The following is a 19,573-nucleotide window of genomic DNA, read 5'->3' as shown; positions in this document are numbered from 1 at the left end:
AACCGTGCACAAATATAGTTGCATTAAATAATGGAAATTAGCTATGGGAAAAGATGCTTCTAGGTCATCTAGGTTATTGCTTCTGAAATATTCACTTGAACCTCCCTTCAGAACATAGCATGAAATAGTTCTGCCATCACTCAGCTTTAGGAAATACATGCAAGCACATCTGTTTAGCATAGATGTGTAAGTTGAATGAGGTGGGTTGTCATTTAAAATCCAACTGGCTGACATGTGGCAGTGGCTAATGGCAAGACATGCAGTGTTCCCATTACTCAAGATCAAGAGGCATTTTTGTGGCTCCATATCCTCATAAATGGCCTGGTTTTGCTGGTCTGTGGCTCACAGCCCTGTTCTCCAGCTCCTGATAGTAGGTAGCACCAAAATGTTACTTCTGCCTGTACCCCATTCCAGGCTCTGTGGATTCAGGAAGCATTCTGCACATTCCTGGTACTTTTATCCCAATTTAGGTCTTCTACTGCAGCCTTCTGCCATGTGCATTTGTGGTCTCTTTCTGATACGCTTCTCTATATTGCAGTGTGACCTGCTGCAGGGAATGCCTGCTCTTTGGAGAGAGATGCATTCTGCACCAGGCTGAAGTAATGCATCTCCTTAACATTTAGTCCTGAAAGAGAGGAGCATGTACATACCTGAGCTGGTGTGCGGTAACTGTCCTTGCATGCAGCTGTACACTGTAGCATCCCTTGGCGCATATATATATATATCCCTCGGTCTCAGATGTAGGGAGGAGAGAAGTTAAGGGTGGAATAGGAATAATGGGATTGCTTTGCTCTTACCAGCACACAGCAATATGTGCATGTGCTGTGGCGTATCTGATGCTTCCAGCAGTGTGTCTGTGTGGCTAGATACGGTCCTCAGTGCAGGCAGGCCAAACACACCACTTTGTGCAGTCCTCTTTATACTTGGGTCCCATTTGTTGTTGCCTTGCCCTCAGGCTGATTTGAGAAACGCTGAGCTGGAGCATGCTGTCTTGGCAGCGCAGCTACCAGGACTCTTGTCCAATCTTTGTTTAAACGTTAAGAGCTGCAGCCTCCGATCCTTCCCCTGGGGACATGGACCAGCAGTTCTGACTGTCAGGACCGTTTCCTTAATGACAAGCCTAAACTTTTTTTTTTTCCCCTTGTATTTATCCCAATGCATCTGATCTCTTACAGACTCATGCCTTTGTTTCACTAATGTTAATATGCTACTGGTATATGAAGCATATAAACAACTTTGTGTGCACCTTAGGTTAGGTGTTGAAGTTGAATCCTGCGTGCATGTTAGTCTCTGTAAGGGCAGCTGTTTCAGGCCCCGACTCGCTTTTTTGCATGTGTATGTTAATCATATTGTGTAACAAGTAATTGCAAGCAACAAATAAGAAGTTTTGAGTGTTTTGCAGAATGGCTGGCACTACACACACGCTAAATAACTGCTGTGTTGGGTCACCATGCAAGTGCCTAGGGACCCAGGACTTCAGAGCGTTTCATAAAATGGCTTGATGTTACTTGTTAATAGTTGCCTTATGAAACCTATCCTTCTAGACATCCTCCTGCATTGTTTGTCTGAAAATGGGATAAGCCACTGTGGGAAATTATTTTCCCAGCAAATCTTAATTGGTTGCTGGGAATTACTAAGTCACTGACTATTATTAAGAATAGGCTTGTTGCTACATAAAGGTGTAATGAAATATTTTTGGGACGGTGAAAGAAAGTGAAGGCGCTAGAGAGTTGCAGCCTTTGCTAGAAGTTTTCTGTGTCTGTGACCTACCTTAAGGTGAGATGGACTATTTTTTGACTTTTACAATGAGATTGTGAATTTATACTGAATTACCTTTTTGGCTTAAGCCAATGTGGAAGAGAGAATAAAAGTCAAGAAGCTGCTGAATACTCACTGTAGTTAGCACTGTTGGAACCTTGTGAAGAAGAAGCACCAGATCAGTTTATTACAAGCAAAAATCCATCCCTGTTCACAAATACTTAATAAGGATTTTAGAAGAATTTTCTTAAAGCTTAGTAACTTTTTCTTTTCTACTTCTAGTTCCCATAGGCTAAGTATTGCCTGAAGTATCTCTTCAGTTAAATACAAGGGATACTCTTCTGGTATTTCGATACTTGTTCCTATTATGATTTTTCCAGAACTGTAAGGGGAAGAGTGCCATTACCTTCCTGCTTCATACTGTAATTTATTTATAATCTCAAAAACTACTGGCTTTATTTACCGGGCTGTCTTGGTAATATTGAAGTCTTTATCTGCCTTACATAAGAAATCTGTGTCAGGTTACTGGGAGTCCTTGGGGAACTGGCTACAATTGTTAGATATCTGAAACAATCTCTAAAAAACTGGAAATAATAAAATGATTTTCTAAGACTTCTCTCACGTAATCAGTTGTTATACCTATGGCATTACTTATTGTGAAGGAGATGCAAAGTGTCACAAGACCAGTTTTCTAATTCAGTCTTGAAAGTCATTTGTGAGGTGGGGATTGCGTATGATGCAAGTTATCAGACAACACGTTATCAGAAGCAAGCTGAGGAAACATGGACTAGGTGAAATGGTCACAAGAATGTTTGCAGCTGCTTAGAAAACTGGAGGATAGTTAGTAGTTAGTTTCAAACAAGACAGGTGAATTTGGTGTGATTTAAGTGGTCTCTTCTAGGTCCAGTGTTAATTAATATTTGCCTTTTAATAATGTGGGTGAAGGAATGAGGACTGTGCTCGTCAAATACCAGATAAAGCTGGGTGGAGCTGTGTGTCTGTTTGAGAAGATGCTTTGAACTTAAAGTTATTTTGACAGATTGAAGAAGTCTGAAAGGAGGGGATGGATGAGGCTGCGCAGGGGGCTGAGGAGCAGCTCTGGGGCTGAGGAGCAGCTCTGGAGCAGGGGGTTTTGCTGCACACCTGCAGGCTGGGAGCAGTGGACCCAGCAGCAATAACTGCTCACAGCCAGGACGTGAGGCAGTGGAGTCATGCTGTTGCAAAAGCAAACACACTGGAGTTTGTATATAGAATTATTACCTGTGACTCACATGACAGTAAAGGATGTTTTTCTGTAACAAGAAAAGAGTATTTTCCATGTAGGGAAGGGTTCAGCTGGAAGGCTTTGCCCAGATTTGGGCAACACAACCTTGTAGTGGTTTTGTGCACCAGCCCTAAAAGGATAATGGAGAGCAGCCACTAGAAGGATCAGAAAAGTAGAAAATGCAGCCTGTGAGCAGAGGGTGAAAAAAAATGGGTTTTATTTAGTCTGGAGAAAAGACTAGAACATACAAACTGAAGAGTTAAGCATAGTGTTCAGACATGAAGTTAACCGTGTGAAGAAGAAAGGGATGACCTTTTCAGGGTCCAGTGCAGAGAGAGACCTGGTAAAGGGCCAGGTCCACCCACATCATTAAAAGGCAAATATTAATTAATACTGGACCTAGGAGAGACCACTTGAGCCACGTCAGCAGAGATGTGTGGTTTAAGCACCAGGGCAAGCTTTCTGGCAGTAAGGGCTGTGCAGAGTAGAAGGGGCTCACCTGGAGAGGCTGTGGAGCCTCTGTAATGCACAGTCTGTGCTTTTGGTCCTATCTTGGTGCTCTTTTCCTGGACCCTGGCAAATCCTTATTTTCTGCATCTGTCTCTCTACTTTTTTCATTTTAAATGGCAGTGCAGCATGTAGGATGGTTAAGGAGAGAGAGAAGCATGACACAGTGTTTTCAACCATCACAATTCTTGTTTTTTGAGGCTTGGCTGTTGGTAGGTACTATGGTAAATTACAGAAGGAATGATTGTATAACAGTAGCGATAACTGCAAAAGTAGGTCTTTGTTCCAAATGGCTTTCTGTTGTTAAAAGTTGTATTTTAAGAAATAAATCTTCCTGATGCTTTTTCCCCCTGGCGACGCTTAGTTTCCAGGCAGTATTTATGAAAAGCTACTGTGCATTTCTAAGTTTTGTTTTCTGTGTCTATGTTGTCCTTTAGTTCCTACAACATTATTTTTATTTGGTTTTTTGCTTTTCTGTTTCTCTGTGCCAGTTTCTGTTGCTGCCCTGTTGCTTTTTCAAATGCTCCCAGGGATAGAAATGCAGAGTCTGTTGGTACAGTGTGTCTGGAGAGGAGGGTGAGGATCTTCTGTGTGTTCATTACTCTGCTCCTGAACTTGTTGCTTATGGGGAGGCTGGGGAGTTAGCACCTTTCCAGGCTGGGGAGCACTCTTCTGTTTTTTTACCTGCTGGTGAAGAGCCCCCTGCTCATTGATTCAGAAACATTAAATTAATTCACATCAAATCAATATGTTAAGGCTGGATTTCCCCCCAGAAATAACCAACAGAGGAGTGGTATTTTTGGGGTCAGCTACATGTTTCATGCTATTTTGTATATTTTATATTGTTGTGAAATAAGTAAAGCTGGGACTGAAGATTATGACTGTAGTGTAAGGGTTAGAGAAAGAAAAGATTTTTAGTTGAATCTTTTGGTATTTCAGAGTTCATCTTGGCATTTAACTGAGCAAACAAATGTGTTTTTAATGAAGAGTTCAAAAATATATTGGTTTTGTGGTTCAGCTGGGAGGCAAAAGCTGTGGTTCTGTTCACACTTAAAAGTTGTAGGCTGTGTTGCATTTTAAAGATGCCATTTGAGCTGCTACAACCAGAGCTTTGCTTGTGTTCCTATGGAAAACTTACATTAAAGGGGTTCAGTCAGGACACTAAAGCATTATTCCATAATGAAACATCTCATAAGACAGTTTTGTTTGAAAAATTGATCCAACCGTTTTATTAATTTTTTACTTTATCTCTTCCCTTGCCCTCACTCCCCCAGTGCATTTTGTGGGTGAGGCTCTCAGCATTTCTTAGCTGGAGGGCAGAGGCGGCATTAGTACCAGGGTTTTGCAGCAGAGCAGCAGTTGGCTTTAAAGCAAGTCTCTCTGGTAACCCCCACTTGCTGTGTGTTGGCTTGGCACACTGTGTTTCTGCTGTGCACGAGCTGCGTCCCTCTGGGTGGGGACTGGAGGCTCCCACTGATGCTGATGCCAAGTGCACTTAGTCTCCTGCTCATGGACTCTGTGGATTGCTTCAAGCCATGTGTGTGGTGGTGGCTGCAGAGTGTATCTGCTTATCTGAAGTTAAAAACCCAACCCACGTAGCGTGATTTATATTTTGGCAACCTTGGCTCTGGTACTGCTTTGATCTACAGATCTCTTCGCATTGCTCAAAAATTAATTGCTTAATGTGGGGTATAGCCAGACACTGTCAAGGAGGAAGAGGAAACTGGGACAATTAAAAAAAAACCCCAAAACAAAACACCAACCCCTAAAAATACTGCAAAACACACAAACACAAAACCCCCAAAGACAAAACCTTAAACCAAAGAAAATCAACATAGACAAAACTTTACAATTTTTTAAGGTCAGCATATAGGAACTACAATATATTGTGCATTCCCCTTCTCTCCCCCCACCCCCAGCTGTAGGGAAATATTTTCCTTTGATGGCACAGCCTAAGTTGAGCAACAATAGTTCTTAAGTAATAGGATCTGTGCCACTCCTCAGTGGATGGGTGGTGGTATCCTTTTCTTGTACTGCAGATGGGTGGAGGAGCAGAAATGTTACAGTACGGTGCTGACACTTCGGCCAGAAACTGCCTTATTTCAGTTAGAAAGGCACTGCGTTCCCCTCTCCCCCTTTTTATTTTTCTTCTTCTGGCAGGGTATGCAGTTATCAGTTCCTTGGTTTTTACTTGAATTTCTGCTCTCTAATACTGTGTTTCCAAGCTCGTAGCGGTCCCGTTTTTGTTAGCTTTATACTCAAAAGGCATGGGGTGGACTGCCTGCCAGGAGAAACCCTGGTCTAACTGCTGACGTCTCCAAGGAGTGCTGCAACTAATCTGTTGGGTGTAATGACTTTAATGCTTTTGCCATGTCCATTACAATAGGACACAAAACATACATGTTCATGATCCTGCAGGAGGGGAATGCAGGCAGTTGGTGGAGGGAAAAATTCCTTCTATTCCCATACTTAATATTGCTCAAGGCTCAGGACTAGATTAAAAAGGGCGAGTAAGCAGAATCCCTGCCAGGGCAGCTGAGCTATCCAGGATTGTCAGGAGGAGGTCTAAAGGAATGTCTTGAGGAATTAAGGCAGGAGCCACATGAAGCTTTTCCTCTATACTTTTTTTTTTTTTTATTTGCCCTCATATGAATTTATAAGCATGCTCAGTTCATGTAAGGCCCTCTAGAAGGAAGAAAGCATCAGTGTATTTGGAGAAACTAACCCCTTAAGTCAGCTGAATGAATGTGCAGCTACCAGAACTTTTTTTTTTTTAATCCTGAAACAGGGTAGAGAAAATACTAATTAAAGTTTTGTTTTGTTGGTATTGTTGAAGTTGTTTCCCATTCATGTTAAGAGGATGGTGAAATTGACTTGGAGATTATTCTGATGAATTTACTTTTAATCTTAATGTATTTATGTCGTAGTATGTGTACATATAGCTGATGTATTTCATTTTTCCATATATTAAGTGAGAATTGTGGAATTTAAGGCTTTATATTATGGATATATCATTTGCTTGGGAAAATAGCAATGAAAATGTAATATACCCTTCACTTACTTGCCAAAAATTAAATTGTAGCTCAAACATGAAATGCCTGATGTCACTCCTACTACCTAAATAGCACTCCTTTCATTTTTTTAGGAGCTTGTGATGTCATCAGCTGAAGCGAAAACATCTACCTCATGACCTGGCATGTAAGTGAAGGAGGAACTGATGCGAAAAAAAAAATTAAATAAAAAAAATGTGTGTGTTGGTGTTTACAGTGTGTAAATTGAACCTATATACCTTCAACATTCAGGTATCACCTTTTAAATGAAAGCTTTGTGCATTTTAAAGGAATATAAAGTCTTTTAAATGAGAGGAAGTTATAAAAGAAGCTGTTAACAATGAACTTCCAGCCTGCAGAACTCCCTTGTAATAATTTTGGTTAAAATCTATCTTGATGTATTCCATAATGCTTGGAAGGCTGGTAGGCATAGACAGGAATAATTTTAACTTACCACAATATTTACATGTGCTGCTTTTACTCCTCTTTATTCTGTGCTTCTTTGCTGGATATCAATTTTATAGTTGTGATGAATACATGCTGTACATGGTGATACCCTTCCTAAAATTAAAAACTCTAGTTATGTGCAAGGTTTAGATTCTTTTATGTACCCAGATATTTCACAGTAAACTTCCTGCAGTTTTGTGACAGTTCTATTTTTTTCCCTTAAGTAAGCAAAAATATTTCACTCCTCTGCAGAGGCGTTTTCAGAGAAATTTTTTTTTTTTTGTCCGCCCTCTCTCTGCTTTTATGTGGCTTAAAGGATTAAAGTGCAGTCATTGCTTTGAGAGGTGATGTCAGCAGTGAGCTGGGTATTCCTAATTAGTGCCAACACCTGTACCTCATTATGAGGCCTTGTTGAAGCTGTGCAGTGAACCGAGGTAGCTGGTCTGTGTTGCATGTCTCTAATGTGATTATAAAGCCCTCTCCTGATGCTAGTTTTATTACTTACTTAACTTTTGGACTGATTTGGAAAGTGAAGCTAAGCTGAGCCATTTGGTTGGCTACCAAAGATCATAAGGAGTGGCAAAGAGAAGGGATGCAGTCATCTCAATTTCAAGACTTCTAGTTCAAAGCTTGCTTCTGCTTTGACTGTTAAATAAAAAAAAAAAAGGAGGAGGTGGTGGTGTTTTCTAGCTTTCAGTGTCAGATACTCTGAATTTAGAGAGCAGATCTACAGAATCCAGCTGAGCTCTGAACATCTGAATGTAGTTGCTATTGTGCATAACCCATTGATTTTCTTCAGATAGAGCTTTGGCCTTGATTACTCTTGCACCATCACTTTGTTTTCATGGGGTCAGGGCTTAGCAATTTTTTCCTACACAAAACCAGCATCAGCCTCTCCTCCCACCTGATTCTGTACTGTTAGCAGCGCTATAATGCAATGTGCTTTGCTGTTGCATTTGGAAAATACGACCTCGGACAGGTTTGACTAATAAAATTAATGGATCAGTATCATGTTTGGGCTTCACAGGTGAAAGTTTAAGCACAGTTACTTTTTTTTTCTAAGTCGTTTAAGTATGTTTTTAAGAGTTTAGTTTACAAAATTCAAGCATGCGGCAGCACAATGCTGGCTGCAGGCTTTGGGTTATTTCCCTGTGAGGGAGGAGACAGAATAACTTCAGATGTGTATCTTGGAAAGATTTGAGATAATAAACCTGTAAGAATTCAAATGAGAACACTGGTCTAGTTATCCAGATTTGGAAAAATGGAGGGAAATGGAAGTACAGTGGATTCTTAAACTTCAGCCATGAAGCTGACAATCTAGTTATTAAAGGGATTGAATCTCTGCTGAGTAGGAGAGAATCCAAAAGAAAATCCTGAATGGGTAGTGCCCTAAAGTGTATGTAGTCTATATTTGCGTAGCGTGCTTATTTAATTTCTCTTAAAAAAAAAAAAAAAAGCAACAGTTCTAACACACTGGGAATGATCTAATCTTTTACATAATTTTGACCAAAATAGCTGTTTACATTGAACAGTGACTAACAAACTCTTCAGGGCAACGATATGTTGGCTGTCAAAATCTCTGGTGGTTGTGTTTATCATAATCAGAATCTTGGCTGGTAAACATATTCATTTCAGTATTTACCATGGCCCTGTAGACAACCTGTCTGATCTGTAGTCCACAGAGTTCATGTTGGGAACTGATAAAATCCATCACAATGTTGAATTGTTATGAGTAAATCTGGTTCCAAACGAGCTCCCTTACTCAGGCCACGTACTCTCTCTGGTAATGGTCAACAGCGGACACCTAGGGAAAGAAAGCATTATAAAGCTCACCTAGACTCCTTCTTGTACAATTTTGACTTTGGGATTTCCAGCAGATTGAATATGACATACTGTGTTTAATAGCCCTTGTCCTCCAATCGCTTAATTCTCTCCTATCTGTTTACTTTTCAACCTCTTCAACATCCCATAGCATTAAAATTCTAAGTAATTTTGCACAAAATTACTTCTTTTTTTCTCCTTCTAATGACTTTTCTTTGAAGTTTGTTCTGTAACTTTGTGTCCCATGTCTTCTGGGCCATGATAACTGGTGAGTAGTCTCTTCATCCTGTTTGCTTCATTATACCACTTAGGGCAGATCTCTCCTATTCTGCATCCTCCTTTCTCAGCTGGGTAGTCTCAGTCTGTTTAAACTCTTACCCTAACGTCATGGCATGCTTCCCTTACAGCTGTAGTTGGAGTTTCATGTCCTGCAAATGCTTTTTCTTCAGCGGTGCAGGGGAGCTAGGAAATACTCCTTTGCTCTTAGCCCAAATGAGTGATCTACTAGCGTTGCTCATTCATAAAGCTTTCTCCATGTGGCTCGGCAGGTGTAGCAAATTAAACCAGACAGGCTTGATTTGGTACTTGTCACCGTTGTGCTTGGGCCTTGTCAGAAGAATGCTTTTTGCCCTTCAATGTGCTGCTCTCCGTGCTGTTCTCCTGTAATATCTTCTGCTACAGGCTGATTTGGGAATGTCCAAGGACCCCATCTCTAAAGGCATTCAGTTGATGTGTGTGTTTTCATCTTCAGACCTTTCAGAAGCCTCCCGCAGGTGCTGTGGCATGGCTGTGCTTGTATTAACTGGTACCCATAGTTGGTGTTGGGGTAGGCAGCAGCGCTCAGCCTCCCTGGCAAGGGTGTCCGAGGGAGCAGATGGACCGTGCCTGAGCTGCTCCTGGGTCACAGCTTCAGTGTAAACAATGGGTCACTTTTGCTGTTGTGGAGCTGGGGAGGTGGATGGTGGAAGAAGTCACTTGCGTGGCTTTATTCTGTTGCGGCCCAAGCGCTTGTGCCTTCTTTCAGTTGCAGAGCCCCTGATAGCAGCTGCACAGGGTAAGAGCCTGTTGAGAAGGAGACTTCTTTACAGGTTTCTGAAAACCTCACTGACCAACTGGAATTCCATGTACAAAACATACTGACTGCGCAGGTTTCGTGTTGTGTCACGGAGCAACTGTGCTGTAAAGGTGGTTTTGTTTGATTCGTTCAATTCTATAGTTGCACTTTTAGTTGTAACCTTGTTTTCTCTCCCTATTTCTCAGCAGAAATTTTATTACTGGTTTTGATAGCATGGGATTCAGATGCAGCAGCTGCAGCATGTTGGGGGCTCTTAGCTATGAATAGACCGGGTGAAATACCTCCTACTGCTGTTGTTTCTAGGCATTTCCATTCCTCCCAGTACAGGAGAGGAGAGTGGACAGAGGGACTTGCTTTGGAGTTAGATTCATTATCTCATCCCCTTGCAGCTTTGGAAGGTCAGCTGTGATAGTTCCTTATCCTCATAGGGTGGGAAGGATATTTTCCTGTATTTTCTGACCCCACCTATTTTAGTGCCAGTGCTGATTGTGATCCACCCTGTGGGTTGGCACCTCTTTTCCTGTGCCGAGAAAACTGACCTCCATCCACTTAGCTTTAGCTCGAGTAGGCTGTGCTTTCCATTAGGAACAATGAAAGGGTGGTAGTCTACTCTTACTCATTTTAATCTTGTTTGTTTAGTCAATGGGAAGGAAGAGGAAAGAGGAGTTTAGAGGAGCGTTAGTGGTCAGTCCTTATCAGTGTGTCCCCTTATTCAAAAAATACAGAAGTACTTTGACTTCAAGTTGGATGTTGGCTGTTTGATGAGAAATTGAACCTTATGTGGTCTTTAGGATGCATTTCTTGATTGCTTCCTCAAACAAGATGTGGTATTTTAGAAACCTTGGCCAAGTACAGTCAGTCTTTGGTTCTCCTTTCTAGGGCGGTGTCAGCCACAGTGGGCAAGTTTGCTATTTATTTTGTCATTGCTGCACCTTGTGTTGTAACAGGAAAAGATAGTATTTTTTTCTTTCTGCCTCTGGTCTGTACATAAACATGGACAAACATCAGTGGGTCACACTATCTTTTTCACAGTGTCTTCTTGCACCTGGATGGAGGTGATTTAGAGAAATCTGGAGTGGTATTTGTTTTTATAAATCTACTCTATATCTGTCTGACTAAAAGACCCCTCAGTATCTTTGGTGTATTGTATATTACAGATTGTAGCACATAACATTAAATTAATTGACTAGCCATTAAAATTAATTAAAATTCATTAGTTAAGACAAATTTGTTGTCTTTTTAAAAAGTTTTTTAAACTAAAAAAGTGCTTTAACAACTTGACTAGAAAATTTTCATGTTTTGAATTTTTGACATGGAGAACTAAAATAATAGTGCAACCTCATATAAATGTGTCATGTGTGAAATGCTAGAAAATATAGTGGGATGTCAGTATGCAACCAATGATTTGGAATATTCCAAATATTATTTTGAGTTCTGGCTGTGACAGTACATTCCCTTTAATTGTTCCTATCCAATGGTCCCCTCAGTACCCTTTTTTTACTTGAGGAAAACTTTAGCATCCAGGTGGTTTATTTTCACCTTGTAAATGAAAAACATTTCTTGTCACATGAGGAAAGAAATTATCAATTTAATATTTCCTATAGGAAAATATTTGTGTTCTGCTTTTTTCTTATCCTTTGAGTAGAATATAAAGACATAACTTGATGTTTTCTGCTTTTTGCAGTCCTTCAGGTTTTGTTAGTGATGCAGAATGTTGCAGCAAAGCAGTTAGCCTCTTCGAAGCATTACAAGCAAGAAATAAATGAGTCAAAACAGGTAAAATATTTAATGCAGGCTGCTGCTGTTAAGTCTTTTATTATTTACGATTTAGGAAACACAAAACAAGAGCAGGGAAACCTACTTTGTTTATTAGCAAGTACCAACAAATTAACTGATTATTTTAAGCAAGTGTCTTGCAGGATATGAGAAATTTTGCCTATCTTATCAAGAAAAGTTGTTTTTCGTAATCCAAGTAGTACATGCGTTTCTAGATCCTTCGTTCTTTGATAGTATTTCCTGCCTGCATTCCTAGCTGTGATACGAGGTCCTTACCTGTGTTTTGTCATGATTGTATGCGTTGGTACAGCTGGAGAGCAGAGAAGATAAAAGCAGGCAACTGCTGGCAGCACCAGGCGAGATAGGGCAAAGTGGCAGCTTCACTTGAACTACTGTAATACTGATTATTGTCTAATTTTCAATTAAGTAGTGATGCTTCTGTGTTGGGGGATTTTGGGGGGGGGGGGGGTTGTTTGTTTTATACCACCCCCCGCTTGGTGCAGTGCAGTTTCATCACTGTATGACAGCAGGACAATACTTAGTGACATAGTGCATCACAGGGATTTTTTCTTCTGTTTGACTCCATGTGTGCATCTGCAGGAAGGGCAGCGAGTGGCAAGGTCGTGGGATATGTGCTTGGGAGACCTGGATGCAGCTGCCTGCTTTGCCGGGGGCTCCCTGTGTGATGTATGGCTGCTCTGCGCCACTGCTCTGAAATGTCAGGGCTTTCAGTGCTTGCTTAACATGAGCTTATCGTGAGGGTAGATACAGTAAAGACTGCAAAACACTTACAGCCAAGGTAACGTGAATCATACCAGTTCTTAAAATAGAAAGCCCAGCTAAATGCTCTCTGAGGTTTTTCTGCTCAGTCATATTGGTGAAGCATGTGCATGCTGCTCCTGTTTCTTGGCGCGCTTGTGACTGCAGTCTCCTTGCAGATGCAGTGCATGTGGCCCTCTTCGGGTGTCAAACCCCCTGGGCACAGGGAGCTCCTGGGCAGCCAGCTCTTTGTTTACCCATCTTAGCACTGGGTGTGATGACCGGATACTGGTCCATTTTTAGTAGCAGTACCTCCACGGCAGTCTTTCATCAAAGCAGACGTTGTCCTTAGCTTCATCTTTGTTGAGTAAGTACACGTGGGCTTGTGGGGTTTTCTTTCTTCTTTTGCTCCCTGGTTACTAGATGTCTCGGTGTTAATGTCAGGTATGAGTTTTCTTCTGAGAGAGTCTTGTGAAACAGACAACATAACAGCCAGTAACTGCACTGCCCCTGCTGAGGCCTCTTTGGTGCAGACAAACTCCCCAGGCACTTCTCCATGACGCTTGGTGCACTTGCCTGGTTAGAGGTCTGTATGTGAGCTAACCCCTGCCTGCTGGGAGTTTCCTTCAGGGATCAATTAGCTACCGTAGAGTTTCCCACAGCCTAACGCAAGAGGTAGTTTGTTTGTTTGTGTGACTGTGGCCTGAGGAAGCGAGAGCTGTGATGGCTTCCCTCTGGCAACATGGTGCTCCTCTGTGCCCTGAGGGCCTGCCTGCCCTGGCAGCCACCTCAGCCTCCAGCACTGACCTGCGGTTTGGGGGGGGTGGGTGGGGCCGGGATGATGGTACAGGCAGGTTGCCTGTGTGTTTAATACCGCTGTTGCTTTCCTGCTGGGAACTTCTTCCTCTCAGGTTGCCTGTGTGTTTAACACCGCTGTCGCTTTCCTGCTGGGAACTTCTTCCTTGTTTCATCCCACTGGGGGCTTTGTCGCTCCCTCAGGGAGGGCACCCCAGCCATGAGGCAGGCCTGGCTGGGGCAGGCAGAACAGGAGCACTGGTGGGGTGTTGTACCCCCTCAGCCACCTGCCGGCAGCAATACCAAGCATGGTACGCTGCTGAGGGCCATGGTTCCCTCTCGTGAGGGCTGTGGCTCATTTTGGCATTTCCCCTGACTGGGAGTGATGGCGGGAGGTGGGTGAGGAGTGTTCACCAGGCTGCACTGGGCAGACGTACCTCAGGTGGTTGGGCACAGCAGTGCCGAGCAGCACTGGGCTGGTTGTGGTTTCAGGAAAGTGCTTTTTTAATTCTATTTTAAAAGCACAATTTTGTTCAAACTCAGTATGGTATTTTGAAGGAAATATTTTTGTGTGTGTGTCCAAATCTCTGCTGCTGTTTTAAGAAAACAGTAGTTCTGTTAGTAAACAACTGGTGTAAAAACAGTGTTGTGCTCAGGAGCAGAAAGTAATTACAAGGACAGAAACAAGAGAGGAGCAGAAACATGTACGTATTGGTGTATTTGCTTGAATTAATGACAGTCTGACGTTGTTTATTTTTTTAAATTGATTCTGCCCAGATCGTTATCGTCTTTAGGATGCTAATGCTAAAGCTGCAGCGTTTAATGGGCAGAAATATTTCCATGTCAGCCTGGCCACCTGGCTGCTCTGTGTACAGGCCCAACATGTGCAGCTTGCTTCAGAGAGAAAAATCGGGCTGCTCAGTCACTGCTGGGTGTTGAGGAAGCAGAGGGAAGAGAGCGCGATTTAATTTCATTCTAGCCTCTTGGAAAGTTTCTGTTGAGGTAATGGTGACGCTGTGCATGTTGCTGGTGACTTGCTTTTCTGAGAAGGATTTCTGATTTTTAAAAAGCTGCTTGATATGAAGCGATTTAGCTGAAGGCCAGTAGTAGAAATCTGTCATGCCATCCTCCTGCACTCGCGGTGGGTCAACACACGGATGCAGCACTGGAAATTAAAAGTTGTACTTCTGTTTTCAAGGTAGGAAAGGCAGTTGTACTTGGGGGTGTGCAGTGTTTTACTGTGTCATCAAAGCATGTTATAAATGTGAAGTAGTATCACTTACCCTCTTTCTGTACTTGCAAAGCAAAATGATGGGCATTTAAGTGCTTTGCACTAGACCAAATGATGAATCATCATTGTAGAAGGGCACATGAAAGGATGTCAGGGTTCCCTTTTGGCCTATAATCCACAAATGTATGCAGGGGAGCAATTATATTTGGGGGTTCTTCATCCTAGTTTTATGATCTATCAGCTATCTTCAGTCCAGAATTTAACTATTTCAGGGGATAAGTCATGCTGTGGAAGATTATATTTTGGACTCTCCCCCCCCCCCCCCCCCCCCGCCCCGCCCTTATTTTTAAACTCACGGTATCCTTGTGGCAGCTGCCAAATTGCCTTATATAAAAAGGTAATGTATAAGGAAAACAGGGCTCCAGACTATGTCTAGTTGCTTTTGCACTTCATACAGACCCATGTTCTTAGCCAGATTTCTGTAACATGCTGTTCCTTACCTGCTGAAATTATATACCTAATGACAGAGGAATCTGCTGTTGCTGGTAGTGCTGCTTCTAAAAACTGGCACATTCCTCCTTTATTGAATTACAGATTATTTTGTTAACCAAGACTTAGAATGAAGTAGTGGCAAGAAAAGTTTTATTTTGTGGTAGGCCCAGTACAGAAAATAATTCAAGGTTTTATTTTGGGGTGAGGGGAGGATAGGCTAGATGTGGTCACTGTTACAGGGTTCTTAAGTAGAGTAGGGGTATATTACTAATTAAAAAAAAAAAAAATCTGGTTACAGTGAAATAAAGAAACAACCTTAAGGTTTTTTTGCTGAACTTCCTTTTCTGTGAATTGTTTAACCTTTCAAACCTTTTCAGTGCAAGTTCCAAGTGGGTGTTTTTTCCAGTTTATATAGCCTTTTTGTGAGATTTGATATGATATTAAAAAATAATAATAATAAACCCAAACACAAGTGATCTCTCTTTCTCTAGTTATTTGAAAGGTTGTATTAACTCTACTCATATTTCGTAATTTCCCTGGCAGTTGACTATGAAATTTGACCTATTTAAATGGTTTCACTGTACTACATTTCCTGGAGACCTTTCAAGATAATTTGCTTCCTAATCTAAATTTAACAGTTACATAAACCACATTTTGGAGACTTGGAAATTTCTACTTACTGCCTCTGCCTTTTTTTTTTGCCTTCCCTCCCCCCCCCGCCCAGACAAGCCATATTGTAAAAATGTAAGTACAGAATTTTAATCTGAGATTGCATGTAGCTTGTTGTTTGGTTTTCATACATAGAAGCAGTTTTTAATAAGATTAAGAAAGTAGGTTATTTTTTGTCCCACTTGAAAGTTTCCTTAGTGCTGTGGCCAATTCCATTTTTGTCAGTCTATTTTAAAACATGAAGAAATAAAATCTCACAGGTCTAGGATATATTTGCATTACAGTTCCTTGAATTTCTTGATTGCATTTTTCTTCTGTATATAGGTCTTAACAGGTACTGAGTAGCGTATGGGTATGTTTAACCTTTCTCTGCAACAAACTGAAGCCAGGAAGGAAGGACTGCTACTCCTTAGAGATGCTGTTTTGTTCAGAAATCTTGGCTGGATCTAAGGATTCATTTTGTACGCTTGTCACTGATGTCTTGCCTAATATGCTGTGTGAATTCAGACTCCATGAGATACCTCATCCTTCTTTCTGCTAACTCTTATTACTGATGAACTATGCTGAGAAATGTGTCAGAACAATAGGGTAGACTTAATAGTTAATTTGGTAAATTTAGTTGTTTAGTTGGACACAAACTGAAACGGGAAAAATGTTTGTTGCTGTTGTTTCTGCAGGTATTTGAAATGGAGTTTTGCTTTGAATAAAGCTCTGAAATTTGTTAACTGTGTGCTGTTTACATATGCTGCTTGACTGATTTTTTTGAGTAATGCATGTTAACTAGCTTTTCAGAAATAGGAAGTCTCTTAAGTCAGCGCAACATTGATTTTTTTTCCTCAGAGAGATGAAAGAATGGTGGTAGAGGCAAGTGGCTGTTTCTTCTTCACTTCAGCAGTGCAGGTATTTGTGAATAAGCAAAAGGGAACAACCATAATTTAGAAATCATTAATTACTGAACACCTCCGCTAGATTTTTGGAAATATCAGTGTTACTTTTTTATTCAGATTCTTGCACATGCTGGCTGGTATCTTGATTACTCTTACCTTGGGATCTATGTTTAATTTCAGCCAGGTGAACGCAGGGTGGCTTTTTCTGGCTTTCCTTGAAAGTGCAGTGATCTGTTGGATCCAGCATTGGTTTTGGCTCTAGGGCAAAATTCCCAATATAGACAGCAGCCTGTTGGAAGCCAGGGAAGTGCTGGCAGCATGATGCTGCTGCCTGTGGCTGAGGAGACTGTTTCGAGGAGACTGTGTTTCCTGGGGTTATTTTTGGTTGAACACCTGGAGGGTTCAGGGCATCTTGGCCTGCGTTTGTGTAGTTAGGTGACAGCAGGGAATGAAGCCAATTTCCACACACACCCCCCCTCCTTTTTTACGTTGTGGTTCTTGTCTTAAGCTGTTGTGAGCAGGTCAGGGATGTGCACACAACTATGGTTGTGTCAAGTCAGAAATGCAACAGGTGTGGAATACAGTTCAACTTTAGGAACTGCTCTGGTAATTGATATTAAAAATGATGCCAGGATATGTTCCATTGCAATAATTGCCTGGAGAGTTGAGTATCTTTTTGCTTGCAACATGGTGATTTCTTAGTGTCGTTTCTGTATTTTAATTTTCATTTATAAGATCCCTGAAGGTGAGCATCTTTGGAATTAGTATATGTTGTCATACAAGTGATTGATCAGCTGTTAGTCCTTCTGTGGATTTTTTTTTTTTAAAAAAAGAGGGCAAAAAAAGCTTCAGATCAAGACATGTTATGTTCTTATTTTTAATGATAATTTTTAAGGTCATCCATGCTTGACCATAAGGCTTGAGCACATTTTGAACCCACAAAGAAAGCATGCCTACTTACTTACTTTTTAAGGTAGTGAGAATCATTACTCAGTGACTGGGAAGTAAGGATTTTCTTGGGGCTTTTTGAGTGCACGAGGCTACATACCTCTTCTGCTCTGCAACATTTTAGTGTTGAGTTGCTTTACACTCCTTGTTTTTCTTAGCTTGTACATTGGAACTGCTAGAAAGTTGAAATGCTAAAACTTAAGCATTTTCTTAATTCTCAGAATTCAAACAAAAAGTTCAACATGCACATTTGCAAAATGCCTGGGTGAGGATAACAGAGGTGAAAGGAGGCTGATGGTTCTAGCTGCTCACTGTCCCATTTCCATTATGTTCCTGATGGCTCTTTTTTTCTTTATAAGTACCATCTATATGAGGCTGTATTTTAAATCTTTTTGAACTGTTCTGTGGAAAAAAGTATTTCTTAACTGTTACAAAAATTTACTAGATATGTCATTTTGTGTGTAAAAATAATACTGTTTACTTGATTCTCTTCTAGTGTTGTCACATACCGTTCATTATCACTGATACTCTGAAGTAGGAAATGGGCACTGTCAATCTCATTACTTTATTTCTTGCTTTTTGACTGTCTTGCACACATTGAAAAAAATTAATTGTGGTCCTTCATTCTAGGCTTTATTGTCATCATAGTTCTCAGAGGTGAAGTTCAAAAAGGGGAAAAGCTAGGATATATGAGAGACTGTACACATTTTTGTGGGATTTTTGATTATGCTTGTTTAATTTGGGTTTTTGATATGTATAGATTGTCCTTTCTACGTTTAGCCCTCTTAGGGATATATGTGTGTGTGTTCATATATTTATTTTTTTAACTCCTTCACAGTGCTTTGCAAGTGCTAAAACGTTAAAATGATGGAAGAAGCAGGAATTGAGGCACAGGGTTGTTTGCAGCCTTGCTCTGGAGTGTATCACCCAGTTATTGTCGTGTGAAGCTGAGGGACAAACTGAAGGCTTGGTGGGCTGCTTTGGGAGAATTGGACGGAAGTTCAGAAAGGTTGACATCTGTTTCTGTACTGTGGGGTCTGGCTTTGCAACTCCTGTCTTTTCTGAGCTGAACAGCTGCTGATTCTTCCACATCCTGCAAAGGCAGGTGAAGGAGTGAGATGGGAGCTTTACCACAAAACGGGTGTTATTTTGGGCTCCCTCTGTAATAGCTAGGGAGTGGAAACATCCTTTAGTGAGCCTTTCTGATGAGCCTTCTGCTTTGGGGTAGAAGTGATCTGGAAGTTTTGTGGCAGTCCCAGTGTACACAAGGACATAGCAAAGGAGTCTCCTATTAAAAACAAAAGTGAAACCCCCTTGAGAGGTGGTCCTGGCGAATGATGCTGAGGCTGTTACTCCTGCATCACGTGGGGGCATACATTGAACTCATAGCATGTTGGTAACTTTAATAACCTGTCTTACTGAACGCAGCACACCTGTGATTTGTTGTAGCTCTGTGGGCTCTAACTCACTGTTGTGGTTAATACTACTGCAAAAAAATCAGGCAGGAATCCACTGTTATTACTGTTTGGGGCTTTTACTCTGAGTGACTGCTTTTTCTGTTTCTGTCTGCTGTGATGGAGGTGTAAATCTCTTGCCTGAGCTGCTGCAAATCCAGTTCTCAAATACAACTTTTTAATTTTGTTTAGTTTTGGTTTGTTTGGGGTTTTTTCTGCCTAAGTAGTTGTTGGCAGAGATGTGCCTTTGGTTCCGAAGTTCTTGTTACGCTTGCCCTTCCTGTGTAAGCTGACTTTGAAGTAGCCATCTCCTCTCTGCTTTCCTAGTCGCCCAGGCAGAAGTCCAGGCTTCCTGGGTGTTCTCTCCTGCAGTTGTGTCTCTCAACCTCGTGTTTGACCCTGCTTTAATTGAATGCTCATGTTGTGCTCTGCTGTCTTTAGTACAGAGTGGAAAGGTTTTATTGCTGCATGTTTATATAGACTGTAAGCGATGAGAATTGCCTGCCATAAGCTTTCAGCACCTTTTAACAACTGCTCAAAAATTCATCTGAACATAAAAACAAAGCAAGCAGCAAGCACTTGCATTTCTTGCTAAGACATGAAAGCAAGGAATACTACTCGGCATACCTAGATGCATCTT

General features: G+C 41.3%; 1 protein-coding gene across 5 annotated transcripts in view; it reads left to right on the top strand.

The window, feature by feature from the left end:
• JADE3 (jade family PHD finger 3) overlaps window positions 1–19,573 on the top strand; it is a 68,296-nt gene that overhangs the window by 11,497 nt on the left and 37,226 nt on the right. For 3 of the 5 annotated variants that reach the window (XM_055802029.1, XM_055802030.1, XM_027789876.2), the window contains exon 2: window positions 6,675–6,727. The exons of the other annotated variants lie outside the window; for them this stretch is intronic. The gene's annotated coding sequence lies outside the window, so the exon portion shown is untranslated. The remainder of the gene's footprint in view (window positions 1–6,674; window positions 6,728–19,573) is intronic. 5 annotated transcript variants of the gene reach the window in all.

Source organism: Falco peregrinus, chromosome 4 (assembly GCF_023634155.1).
Source record: "Falco peregrinus isolate bFalPer1 chromosome 4, bFalPer1.pri, whole genome shotgun sequence".
Classification (NCBI taxonomy): domain Eukaryota; kingdom Metazoa; phylum Chordata; class Aves; order Falconiformes; family Falconidae; genus Falco; species Falco peregrinus.
Note: the sequence above shows the minus strand (reverse complement) of the source record. Positions and strands in the feature narration are given on the sequence as shown.